We start from the raw sequence: 13,820 nt of genomic DNA on the forward strand, positions 1-13,820 counted from the left end.
GGTGGGGACCCAAGCACTGATATGATATATATATATATTTTTTTTTAAATCCTAGGTGAGTCAAATGTGCAGCCATGGTTGAGGACCAGTGATGTAAAGCACCTGGCATACGATAGGTGCACACATACATTAAAAAATGTGGCAATTATTAAAACACGGAAAAAATATATACTGGGTAATTTTGTTTCCTTTTTTGTTACTAGCCAAGATTAATTTATGCTAATAAAATTTTAGAGAAATTCATATAGTACCTAAAGTAAAAGTCTTGAATGATAATTTAACATCTCACTTTCAAATAGGAAATCCTGTTTGATAATTAAGCTTTTGAAATCTGCCCACACTTGAACCTATTTGAGTAAAGCTTTAGTCTTTCTCATGAAAATTAAGAACCAATAAATGGCAAAGAACTCTAGAGGAATTAAAGTGGGCGAGGAAAGAGAAATTGAGAGGTAAGAATGTTAGAAATGATCTGGTCCAATCCTCTTATTCTGAAGTAAGGAGAGGTCTGGATCAATGGAACCCGATGGAATGGAAAGGAAGTTAAACCTCTAACAGGGGACTTCCTTCCCCTAACAGGAGCCAGGTTTCGTTACGTTTCTTCATTTAAAAGGGAAAAAGGAAATTAACGATATAATCAACTGACTTTTACTGTACGAGTTCAAGTTCAGTGACCTTTGATGTGAACCTACGTCAATTTACAAAAAAAGCTGCACAAAAAAGAGGGTCTGTGGAAGGTGCACAGTTAAGAAGATTTGTGTCAACGAAGGGAAACAGGCTTGAAATACATTTAAAGAGGCCAGATTAGCAAGTCTATTTCACCCTTCCTGTTGAGCCATTTCCTATGACTCCTAAATACATTACCCAGACCTACTTTTCAGCACTCTGACTCAAATGCTAAAGAATCTCATTTTCTCCCAAGTCTGTTCTGTGGTTAACTACTTGCCTTCTGACTACTCTGGGTATAGCCAAGAAACAGGTAGAATGCACCTGTTGTTCCTGAATTCCACCTCAGATGGAAGCTGGCATTCCTTTCAACTCTGAGGAATGTTAATTGCTGATACCAGCATGACAGGCACGATGAGGAGTAGAAAAATGATCAATGAACTCAACTCACGGAACAGTGGCAGAACTCACCTAGGGACCATGAGAAAACTCAAGAGCTGTAACTTTAATTACTAGTAATCGGTCTGGAGAATTCAATTTGTCCCCTGAAACAGATTTTTTTAAACAGGGTGCAAAGTTTCAAATTTCTACAATGGTGCCCTGTCCACAGGAGGAAAAAAAAAAGAATATGTATAATCCTGTTTTCCACGTTTCTATGGAGTCATTCACTAACCCCAAGTGCCTCTCATGGCTTGCTTCTCCTCTCTTCTGTAGGCAATGTTCATCCATTCCAGATCCTTACTGGTGTGGAGTCCTATCTAGTTTGAATTGAGTCACTTCCTTTCTCCCTAGTTTTATGCTTTAAAACCTTCCTGTTTCTTTAGAATACTTTACACAGTAAAGCCAACTTCCATACCAGTCCATCTACTTTTTATCCTCCCCTTTGGCTTTTTCTTTTACTATGACCCAGCTGACTGGGGGGAGGGACGTACTTGCTTATTACTCCAATACAGTGTGTGGTACTGTTTATCTGTTTAGAATACTCTTCATATTTGCATAAGTTTCCTAACTCAGTGATCTCCATATACTACACAGTACTATTCCTGAAACTTTAAAATATTCCTAAGATATCTTTGGCAATCATATTTATTCTCATTACATGGGGACTGAGGCATAGAGAAGAAAAAGGAATTCCTGACAAAATGGCAACTGACTTAGGAGATGTAAACTGAAAGACTGTACCAAGAAATTCTTTGAAAATAGAGTCTCTGATTCAAACCTCAGTTCATGAAAACTATAGCGGCGGAATTTCAGACCAAGAAATTATCTCTGAGCTTACAACTGAAGAATTTAAGCCAATTACTTTTTCTTTCTTTTTTGCATTTACATGGATTTTTTTCCCTTTTGTCTATTTTGTAACTTTAATTACTAATAATCAGTCTGGAGAATTCAATTTGACCCTTGAAACAGATTTTTTAAACAGGGGGCCAAGTTCCAAATTTCTACAATGGTGCCCTGAGACTTTTCTCTTTTGCTAAAGGGCACCAATTCTATGAAGCCCCTTTTCTTACAAGTGCCCCTCACCCCAACAAACTCCTACCTCAGTTGTTCTCCAAGCCTGGTCCCAGAACCACATCAGTATCACCAGGGAACTTCTTAGAACTACAAATTCTCAGGTCCTACCCACCCCAGACCTGAATCAGGAACCCTGAGGATGGTACCAGCAATCTGTGTTTTAACAAGCCCCTCAAGTGATTCTGAGCCATGCTCAAGTTATCAGTAACTGTCATCATCTGACACCGGGTGGAATACCCTGGATTCAGGCATGCTGTAGGGACCACCTGAGTTAAGCACCAAGATGTTCCTGGGCACCTACACCATCCAAGATACTAGGCAAGATCTATGAAGAGAATAAAGGGGAAGCAACAGTGCCAGCCCAATTCTTTCATAAAGTCAAGTGGAAACAGGGCTAAAAGCAGCTTCTGCAAGCAGCAAGTTGTAAGATGGTTATTTCCTCATCTCACTTTTTCAACTCCATCTACCCTGCACTCTCTTACCTGTTCTAATCAACTTTGAATTTTATTAGTTTACGATAGGTGAGCTATTGTGTTTACATTTAAATAAAGGTAAAATAAATTACTGTACTCTGCTGAAACGAGTAAACTCAAGTTTCTGTTTGCAGACCCTTATTTATTACTTAGTGAAGTTTATAACAAAAACTCAAGAGTAATTTTAACTAATAGGTTCAATAAAGACAATCACGACACTTTTAGTATATGAATACAAGATAAAAGATCTTTAAGCACTTTGCAAAACTTCCTAAAGAAGACCAACAGGGATGAACAGACACAGGGATGCAGCACGTGCAGTGTGAGGTCCTTGGGAAAGGACACCATGAGAGTTCCTCAAGCTTTCCTGGGGGTTAGGTTAACCAGAGTCTCCATCTCCACTGCATATCAGAATTAACCTGTGAAGCTTTTCAAAACCACTGCCCAGGCCTTACCCCCTACAACCTGACAACTCCCCTTGGTTTAGACAATCTGACAATTTCCTACAATTAGCCTGGAGATCAGCTTGCAAATTTTTTAAAAGTTCCCCGGGTTATTCTAATGTGCAAAGGTTACAAACCACTCTGTTAATACAACCAGCTTCCAAATTCTGAGATGTTAGCAATGTTCTTTACCTTATGCATATGATGCAAGAACTGTTACTCAAAATGTGAATGCTTGACCCACAGAATACCAGCTGTCTTGATCATTAATTAGGAATAAATTAAGCAAATAAATCTCAGATCTTGATTTCTAGCTTATGGGATAACATGCCATGCTTCTGCTATATTTTATTAACATTTTGTGACTCTTTCATCCTTACACTCAAAGACAAGTGAAGTATAAAGCTTTGATTACACTTCCCGCAAAGACTGTTCTTCCTCAACAGGAGGAGACAAGTTAAGTTCTAGCTGCGCCAAAGTACTCATTTTGTCCACACTGCTTGTATCCTGGCACAGTAGGCACAGAAAATTGACACTGTTGGATCTAGCATGACACATTGAACTGATGTTAAAAGATCCAACCCTGGATAACCAATCTAATCCAACCTTGGACAACTGTTAAAGACTTGGCACTTTGAGAAAACAACCAGCAAACAGAGTTTCATTTGACATTTACATCAGATAAAGTGTACGTGAGAGTGTGTATATCCACTTTAATGAGAACTGCGAAACAAAACAGATAAAATTCATCTAGCCAGTCCTCTAACAGAGAATAACATTTTCACTCAAAAACACACTAAGAATAAGCTTATATTTTGACCTTTTGAAGTTTCCACCTCCATTCCAGATACTTTTCTTCCCTTGATGCTCCCTCTTCTTGTCAGTTTAGAAATTAGAATTTGCTAATAATTGGAAGCTTTTTAAATTAAGTGAAAATGTGGAAATTCCTATAGCCAGAAAGATACCACAAAAACTGGTGTTAATTCTGGCTCTACATTACAATATATAAAGTGTCCATAAAGGTGTCACATTTAAATTATAGAATGCTTCCATTTTAACTCAAAAACAAAAGACTTGAAGGGTTGAAAAAAACGTCAACTTTTCTATCCAAATTGCAAAGAGAATGTGGGGGGGAGCATGGGAGAGGGGTACATCCAACCACACAAGAAATGAGGGTATATTCAAAGAACCCCAAATCAGGAGTCATAAAGGAAAGTCACTGATGTGGGCAATTCTGAGGCCAGTTTTCTCATATTTGGATAGGCCCAGAAAGAAGTATTAAAATATACTGTTTACCCAACTATCTCATTTTTAAGAGATTGGATTCCACCTATCTTAGGGAAAAACACAACAGTTCATCTAGTGCGCAGTGCTCACTCCCTCTCTTCAGTGTGTGCCCCACTGGTCAGGAAGTCATGACTATCTCCCTAAACATCTCTAATTTCTGTTCCCACTTCCACATCCCGCCACCCCTGCCCTCAGCCAGACTCTCTTCATCTCGTGCCTGCCCCTCCCTGTCACCTGTCTCACCACCTCCCTTACCCCTTCAGTCACACTGCTGATGGAGAAGGAGAAAAATTACTACACCAACTCCATTTAATTCAGTAACCAGACTCATTTACAACTTAAAGTGTACTCTATCTATTTCTGAGTTTGACACCGAGTTTGAGAGTTTACTGCTACAGATAAATGCTATGTTAACTGCACAAACTCAGTATTAATGAGTAGTCTAAATTAAAATATTTGCTAATAATAGAAAAGATACTGTCTTTCACTATCATATAGCCTTAAAAATGTTTTCCAAGGTGTTCCCAGCCTTCGTCTCACAAAACAAAAAAGTTATCAAAAGAATGAATATAATAATCATTTCCTCATGCTTTTTACAAGTAAGAGGAGCTAACCCATATACTGGACTTCTTCAGAATTACTGTGTGTTTTGAGGAAAACACTCATACTGCATTATCTTAATTTGAGGAACTGAGAGTGAAAAATAACCAAATTTAACTATTTAAGCACAATAGCACACAAAAAGAAAAAAAAAAAAAACCGGGGCCGGCCCCATGGCTTAATGGTTAAGTTCACACGCTCTGCTTCAGCGGCCCGGGGTTTGCAGGTTTGGATCCAGGGTGCAGACCCACACACCGCTCATCAAGCCATGCTGTGGCGGCAACCCACATATAAAGTAGAGGAAGACTGGCACAGATATTAGCTCAGGGCTAATCTTCCTCAAGCAAAAAAAGAGGAAGACTGGTGACAGATGTTAGCTCAGCATGAGTCTTCGTCAGCAAAAAAAAGAAAACAGGAAAAAGAATCTCTGCGAATTAGCTAAGAGAATTTTTCCATCAACTTGACATGAATTTTTAGCAGTATATTAGGAAATGACTTTCCTTTCTTCTGAATGCCTAGTAGGTGCTGGATAGGCAATGGGATTCAAAGATCACTAAAATCTGACCCCCACCCTTGAGGAACCCTTTACTGTCTTCTAAGACATTTGTAACATAAAATTTTCCATTTCAAGTTCTAAGTATAAAAACAGGAGTAAAAAATGCAGAAAGAATGAAGCAAGAACTAAAAGACTACAAGCTGTGAAACAAAATGTGGCAGACAATTGAGGTAACGTGACACTGTTAGCTCTTCTGAACTATCTGACATGCAAAGACCTGTGACATTTAAGGAACTCCAAGCAGTGGTACCTTAAGAAATGACATTTTAATCATCGTTTAACAAGCCTGAAGGCAAAAGGGCACAGAAGGTAAACTCCCATTGCATGATTTTTAAATGCATATTCTGAAGCATTACGACGAAAATGTGAAGACATCTAAAAAATCCTAACCAACCCCTCAAGTTCACACTGGCTTTCCTGAAATGTTTTAAAAATGAAGGGTGGTTCAGTGTCTAGCCATAACGGAGACTGGAGCCTAATAATGGTTCTTATTTATGGGACCCTTGCAACGACACAGAAACTGTTTTAACTGCTTTCTATACAATATGTCATTTAATCCTCAACCCTTCAAGACCAATATTGTCATTCCAATTCTACAGATAAGGAAACTGAGGTGTAGAGAAGTAACTAATTTTATGACACACAGCTAATATACAGGGGATTTCTAAGCCAGGCAATCTCACTCCAAAATCCATAATGATCCTACCAATACACCTTATTGCCCTTCAGTACTACTCAAGAGCAGGGTGCATTAAACAGAAATGAAAAGAAGTATGGAATTTAATTGAAATGTAAAAGGCAAGGCCTAAAGAAGGGAAGGTGTACCCAGAGGAACTGCTCTACAGTGCTGTCTGAATACGGCCACTCAGGTGCTGTCAGAGTTAACTGCTTATCATCCAAAAGGAAACCAACAACTGGAGCATCAATCACAACTAAACTTACTTTAAACCCATGGAACAGTGGGCCCACTGTTGCACGTACAATCCTACATCTGAACAATATATACATTCTCATAAACCTTCATCTGAAATGTTTGTACTATTGCCATCACCACCAACCCCATGAAACCAAGCCTATTATAGTTAGGCAATGAAACAGAGGCTAGAACTTCAACTGATTTCCACGAGTCAGATGATCAAGTCATGGCTCACAATTGATCACACCATCTCTTTAGAAAAAAATAATCAGCAAAGCTGTATACATTAGTAGGCAATGACAATGACAGTGGCAGTACTTATAATGGATTATCTCACCACCTTATTGGATGAATATTATCACTATCCCCATTTCAAGGGAAGAAACCGAGGCTAAGACGTGAAGCGCTAGCTAGCAAATGACCAGAGATTCGCAGTACAAAGCCTTTACTCTTAAACATAATCTTTATACCGTCTAACAAATTACATCACTAAAACTTGAATTGAAGAAAAAGGCCAAAGAAAGTCTGACAATATAATATCGGGTGAAGCTTTTGTCTTAATGATATAAATGTAAGAATAGAGATAATCCAGATAACTAGGAAGGGCAGAAGGAGAAGCACAGAGAGCAGCAGATACACTGGGCACCTTCCTTGAGAGGGAATTTTCACCTCCAAGGAAGCAACATAGTTTGGCATTGATGTAAGCCCGTCTCACGACAATACTCAATCCCAGCATGATGACAGCTGCACGGACGATCACAGACTTTCCTCCCACCTTTTCCATTAACTGGACTTTCTGCTCTGGGCCCATCAGTACTTACCAGCCCTTGTGGAGACCACCGTGCTGGTAAACTTCCAGTTACTCAGCAGCAAGTTATCGTCTGAAAAGGGGCCAATCAGGTCAGCAAACGGAATGCCTATTTGCAACAAATGGCTGTGCACGTCCATGTATGAAAGCCAAATCATCGTGTCCAAAATAAGCTCCCAAACATTGCAGAGATCAGGTACACTTCAAATTTTTCATCACCACACACACACACAGGTAAAAGACTGATTTGTCCTGAAACTAACATTTAAGAGTTATAAAATGAGCTGGCAAGTTGGTGAAGTAATTCAGACTTTCCTAGAAACTCAGACTCTCTCCGTTTAGAGCCATACTGGAGGCCTGTGAACTAACTCTCACCGAATACAGATTTGGATCAATCAGAATGATGGGCAGGACACTGGGGCTAGCCTGGGCAAAAAACTTGGTATTTTCAATTCTAAAAGTTTTTCAAGTGAGGCCTAACTGTTCACAATAACATTTCAGACTACCGATCCCTCACAAAACCCCCCAAATGCAAAAAAAATGGGTTTTCTAGGCAGTTTCTTGTGTAGAAAAAGAAGCCCTCAAAATCCTACTCTTGTGGTGGAAAAAAAAATCTCCACTTATAATAGAGACATTCTACAAATAATTAAATATAGTCAAATAACAATCAATTACGTGTTCAATGTAATGAAAGTCTGCAAAGATTCAGAAGAATTTAAGGCATTCATACTATAATAATTTCACTTTCAAATTCCTCAAGTATTTTTGGTGAAAAAATTGTTTGCAAATGTAAGCCAAGGCAAGGGTTCAACATTGGAAGACAGATTCATTTGCAACAGGTCCTCTTCCTTGGTTTTAAGCCAGTAAAACAAGAATTTCTCATTTATATGCAAAGTCTGTTTTAAAGGAATAAATCATATAGAATCTTTGCTTGTGACATTATAGTCTACCTCAGCTTGTAAACCCTCGCTATGACACCATTCATGTGATTTCTCAATAAACAAAGCAACAGACAATGCGAGTTCCCTAGGACCTGTTATAAATTCTTAGAAAGAATGACAGGTCAGTGTTTTAATGTGCCAAACAAGTCTAATAAATGCATTTAAAGTACCAAATGAGAAAAAAAAAGTAACATTAAGGTCCATGTGGCAGCCTGGATGCTGAATCATATATGGAGGGGAGGGAGGCGGAAGACAAACGAGGAGATTCAGCAATGTGGAACCGTTCTCAATGGTGTCATTCACAGAGCCCCCGAGCACAGCGTGGTGTTCATCAATGATACGGTTCCCACACTCACTGGGGCAGGGGGGAGAATTAGACACAGAGCTGAAGAAGGCTTAAGGAAAATAAGTAGGAGAGGAAAAAGTTTCACATTCTAATAGCATCCAAGCCACAGCCATCTCAGAGGAGGGCTCCCCTGGAGTTTCCCTCTTACTATACATACTGCTGTCATTTCAAGGTCTCTAACCACTCAACACAAGTTAGCTGAGTAAATGGTCTTTGTAAAAGATGTCTGGATTATTTCGGACAAAACACATCATTAGCAATTAAGTATCTTTAAATATTATTTTTTATAATAATAAATAATAAATGCTTGGGGCTTCCCAAGCATGTTACTTTAATCTGCTTTTTCCTATATCACCATGACATTCACCCATTTTCTTCAGGCTCACAATTTGTAACATTACAGTCTTAAAACACAAATAAAAATTGTAGCGTTAATATAGGTCAATAAGAAAGTTCTTTGGACTTATACATGTTTCTCGAAAGGAAACTGATTAGCTTCAACTATTAATGTGACTTGAAATTTGAAAGTTCTTCTATAGAGATTCTAGAGACCACTAAAAGCACTTAACCAAAATCTTTAAGCTCCTAGCACAACAGTAAAAGCTAAAAGAAAAACCATCACACCTGATGTAATGCCAGAGCCAGTCAAGGGTCTAGTTAGTAATGATTATCAGGCTGTGTGACTGGTGATATGTGAGGACACCATTTCCTGTCACAGCTGAATCCACAGTCTAATTCAAGGGCTAAGGGAAGATTTACAAATAAAACCAGGCTGTGACATGTAGTGCTACCTCTACCTGCTCCTCCAGGAATGCAGAGAAAGGTAAGAATGGACTAGAGCGGTCCGGGAGGGCTCCTGGAGGAGAAAGACCTAGAGCCTTAAAGGAAGTGTGGTATTTGTTTTGGCTGAAGGATTTTACAGGGAGGGGAAAAATGGCCCAGATAAAAAGATGGCATGTGTGGACAGGAAGGAAGGCTGCACTGCCAGCACATCAGCCCAGACAAGGATATGAAAATAATGGGAGAGACCCGCAGCTGCCCTCTATTAATTCCTGAATTTAAGCAATGGCAAGAATTCATATTGATTGCTAAAATTCTTTTTTCCTCTAACAATTAGCTCTTTATAATTTTATAATTTTATTTATTTTGCCCCCCCAAAGCCCCAGTAGGTAGTTGTATGTCATACTTGCACATCCCTCTAGTTGCTGTATGTGGGACGCTGCCTCAGCATGGCCGGAGAAGCAGTGCATCCGTGTGCGCCCGGGATCCGAACCCGGGCTGCCAGCAGCAGAGTGTGCGCACTTAACCGCTAAGCCACGGGCCGGCCCCCAATTAGCTCTTTATATACTTTCATCTGGCCTAGGAAAGAAAAATCTTTTGTCCCGGGTGCCATAGGTATAGTGCTGCCTCCAAGGGAGAATAAACTATGACCTTTTGTGGCCCCTTCAAGACCTGTGATTCATGTTTCGTGGAAAATATTAAGAAATAGTCCATTAGAAATGAATTTGCTTCACAGCATATTGTATGTTTCCTGTGTTTTTCTTCCTTCATTATCACCAAGGACATTCCCATGAAAACAAAATCTTGTTTGTTCCCCAGAGTAACCATGTTCTTTATATTGATTTGCTTTGAATTTTCAAATTGCCTTTTCATGGCTTCACAATCAGCTTCTGAGGTCTTCCAGTGATGTCATACATGTCCTACAAAGGAAATTATTAGGCTAACAAATTCAACTACAAGCAAAGGGGGTTGACCTCATATGGTGTAATTTTAAAGTTTCCAGGAAGGCCGGCAACCAATTCCGCTCCCTACCCCTAATGCCCCCCACAGCAATTCCAAATCTTCTGACTAGTGTTGAAATAGCAAAGTCATTAAGTTGACAGTTTCAATCATGGCGTAAGCAATGGGTATGACGTCAAAATTTCCAGGAAGGACACCACGAACAACCACCACCCCCTTTCAAAAAAAAAAAACCTCCCCACCTGCTGGCTGGTGTTGAACGATCATAACTAGAGCTTCATTCTCTTAACTTTAATCTCCAGTAAAATGCAAATGCTTCTTTCAGAAGTTTCTATTACAATATGACTCAATTTCAGATCCTTTCCTAATAGATTTTTCACAAGGCAAGCAGGAGAAGACTGTCTCCCACTGTGTCCATCCTCTCCCATTGTACCCATCATCTCCCATTGCACCCCTCCTCTTCCAGCAGCTGGTCCTGGAAGTCTCACTGAGAAGCCAGCCCACCCCAACTCTGGGCCCAATTCTGACTTTAGGCAGAAATAATATAAGGAATGCTAAGTCAATACTTCCTGTCTCATGCAGTCTGCTCTTAGTTCTGTTAACAGGGTGCACGTCTTATTCCAAAGACCCAGTCTCTACTGTACATCTTTGCTCTGCAAACCCTCTCGATCTCATCCTGGCCATCTGAGTACTCATCCTGGTATTTCTGCCCAGAATCGTTACGCCAGGAATAGGAACCCATCTTGCTCTTGTCACATGCCCAAAGAGAATGGAGTTCTACTATTTGAGTTCACGCTTCCCTGATGTAAAGCCACAGAGCGAGGCAACAAAGAGCTCATGCTCTGGAGTCAAACATACCAGGGATGAAAACTCGACTCTGCCTCTTTCTAGCGACGTGACTTTAGGTGTGTGAATTAACCTCTACGGGCCTCAGCGTCTTCAAGGCTATCTATCATACCCATTAAATGAGAGAATACATAGCATAACCTAAGAGCTGAATAAATATTAGCAACTATAGGGATGTCAATCACAGTGAAACGATAATTTGGAATTTACACATATACTGCGTCTCCCCACATTCTGTGTGATGTGCTCTATCCACCTGAGCGAAGCATTCACTAACTCACTGGAACTCAAATGAAGGCTTTAGGAGGGCAACGGGTGCAAAGTGACTGCCTGTTATGCCTTCCAGTTTCTGCTGTTCATCCTGTTGCCCCAGTGCTTCCCAAGCCCTAGCAAACCACTTGGTTCCAAATCCTGGTCCCTCTCATTCTGTCCTGTGTCATTTCAATTAACTGGGCCAGGTACCACCATGCCCCAAACGAAAATAACCATAGTATCTGTGAGTTCAGAAGACAACAAAGAATAAGAAGGCCGGGAAAGTCAAAGATAAATGGCTCCATAATTCTGCTTTAGTCAAAGGCATTTTTGAAATCACTGGAAAAAGTGTTAGTGTCACTTATCTCCAAGTATCATCATGAATAAATACAAAGCTCCCATTGTGAACAGAGCAGTATACATGCAACACTCCCTGCAGACTACACCAGTTACTGACACAGACTCAAAAAAAAAAGTGAGAGAGGCTAAGCAGATGAATACATACATATATATACGTACACACACACACACACACTCCTTAGATACCAAAGAGTAAAAGCAGGTGGCATGACAGAGTGGATTTTATATATGTTGATCTATTCAGCAACTTGTTTTTATAAATTCTATCACACATACTCAGTTGTAGAAGACATAGTCTATCTGTCAATTCATGGGACTCCAATGTTACTATGACCAGAAGCTCAAGTGCTTTCTTACTGAACTGAAAACACCAGCTTCACTCCATGTAGGTAAAATGACTTTTCCTCTAGTTGTTCTAGTGTGATTTTTTCTAAAGATACAGAATGGATTTTGAGGTTTTATTTGTTGACAATGTCTGTTTATTATAATAGTACAAGTAGGTGGAAGATTCTATATCCCACACTATTTTAAAATATTTATTTCCTCTTTTTTTACCTGAAGTTTCTTTGTATGATTCATCACCAAAGACTAGGTTTGGTTTTTAAATGGTTTAGAACACCAAAGATCAATTTCAAGGACACAATCATCAGAGAAACGCAATCAGTAAAAATCACTTAAACGGTTAAATCATTTCGGATTAACTGCAAGTAAAACTCATTAGGCTTCAATCTTTGAAAATACTCATTACTCAAAAAAAAAACTTTTTTCCCTTAAATTTTTGTTCTTATAGGTACTAAAACAAGTAGTAAAACTACAAAGGGGCATGCTCTGCTATTATGCAAAGCAATAGAAAAATCAACTTTTTCCATGCAGCTCATTACCAGAAACTAAAACTAATAGGCATTTCTCTTCATTTGTTTATATACTGGTGAGCAAGTCCAGGTATTAAAAATAAGGCCTCTGGTCAGATTCCAGTCCAATCAACAACCTAGTACTGAACTCAACTACGTGCCAATTTACCATTTGCCCCATAATCCCAATCACTGCCAAAAAGAGCTGTCACAGTGCCCTCCAACACAGCAGTGTTTACAAGCTAACTACAGATCTGGACTGATCTTCCTACCCAGAACTCCATATGCATCAGAGTACCAAAGTTTTTTTCTTTCCAAAGTGAACTACAGAGAAGAGGCATTGGTATTACACAAACTAGAAATTACTTGAAATGCCCTAGGAGCTGTACTTAAAGAACTACTCCCAAGGAGCCTCACCTACACCTGGAACTTATTTTGATGACAAGATTCTGGACTCTGAGCTGATGCTGTAATGGAATAAGACTTTTGGAGATCTTGGAAAGGAGTATTCTGCATACGGGAGGGACGTGATTTATCAAGGGTAGAGGGTGACTGTAGTGGGTAGCTTTCGAAGACGGGCCCCAGTGATTCCTGCCTGCTGGTATTCACACCCTGTGTAACCCCCTTTCTTGAGTAGGCTGGACCTAGTACTCTCTCATGCCCTCTAGTCACTGCTCTGATGAAGCCAGCTGCCATACTGCCAGTGACCCCATGGAGAGGCCACTTAGCAAGGAACTGAGGAAGCCTCCTGCCTAATAGCCTGCAAAAAACTAAATCTTGCCAACAACCACCTGAGTGAGCCTGGAAACAGACTGACCCTCAAACATGCCTTACACTGACTGCAGCTCTAGCCCACACCTGGATTTTAGCGTTTTCAGAGGCCAAGAGCCATGGGACACAGCTAAGCCATGCCCAAATTCCTGACCCACAGAAACAGTGAGATAATAACCAATATTGTTGTTTTAAGCCACTAAATTTTGGAGTAATTTGTTACTCAGTAATAAGTAACTAACAGATACTTAATACAGACTTTACCTCTAAACGCATCATTTGGATAGCATCACAATATATATTTGAAACTTTTATCTAATTCAAAAAAGTACTTGCTGTTCTCAACTGGAATTTTAGGATCTTTTAAAATCTCTGCATTTTTCAGGGCTACCAAATTCCCTAACGTATGAAGACACTGCAGGCTTTCCCAAGTTAAATTATTCACTTAAAAG

The 13,820-nt window shown here is 39.7% G+C and overlaps 1 protein-coding gene across 4 annotated transcripts in view; it reads right to left on the reverse strand.

The window, feature by feature from the left end:
- FNDC3B (fibronectin type III domain containing 3B) overlaps positions 1–13,820 on the reverse strand; it is a 333,064-nt gene that overhangs the window by 227,040 nt on the left and 92,204 nt on the right. The window lies entirely within an intron of this gene.

This window comes from Diceros bicornis, chromosome 15 (genome assembly GCF_020826845.1).
Source record: "Diceros bicornis minor isolate mBicDic1 chromosome 15, mDicBic1.mat.cur, whole genome shotgun sequence".
In the NCBI taxonomy this organism is placed as follows: domain Eukaryota; kingdom Metazoa; phylum Chordata; class Mammalia; order Perissodactyla; family Rhinocerotidae; genus Diceros; species Diceros bicornis.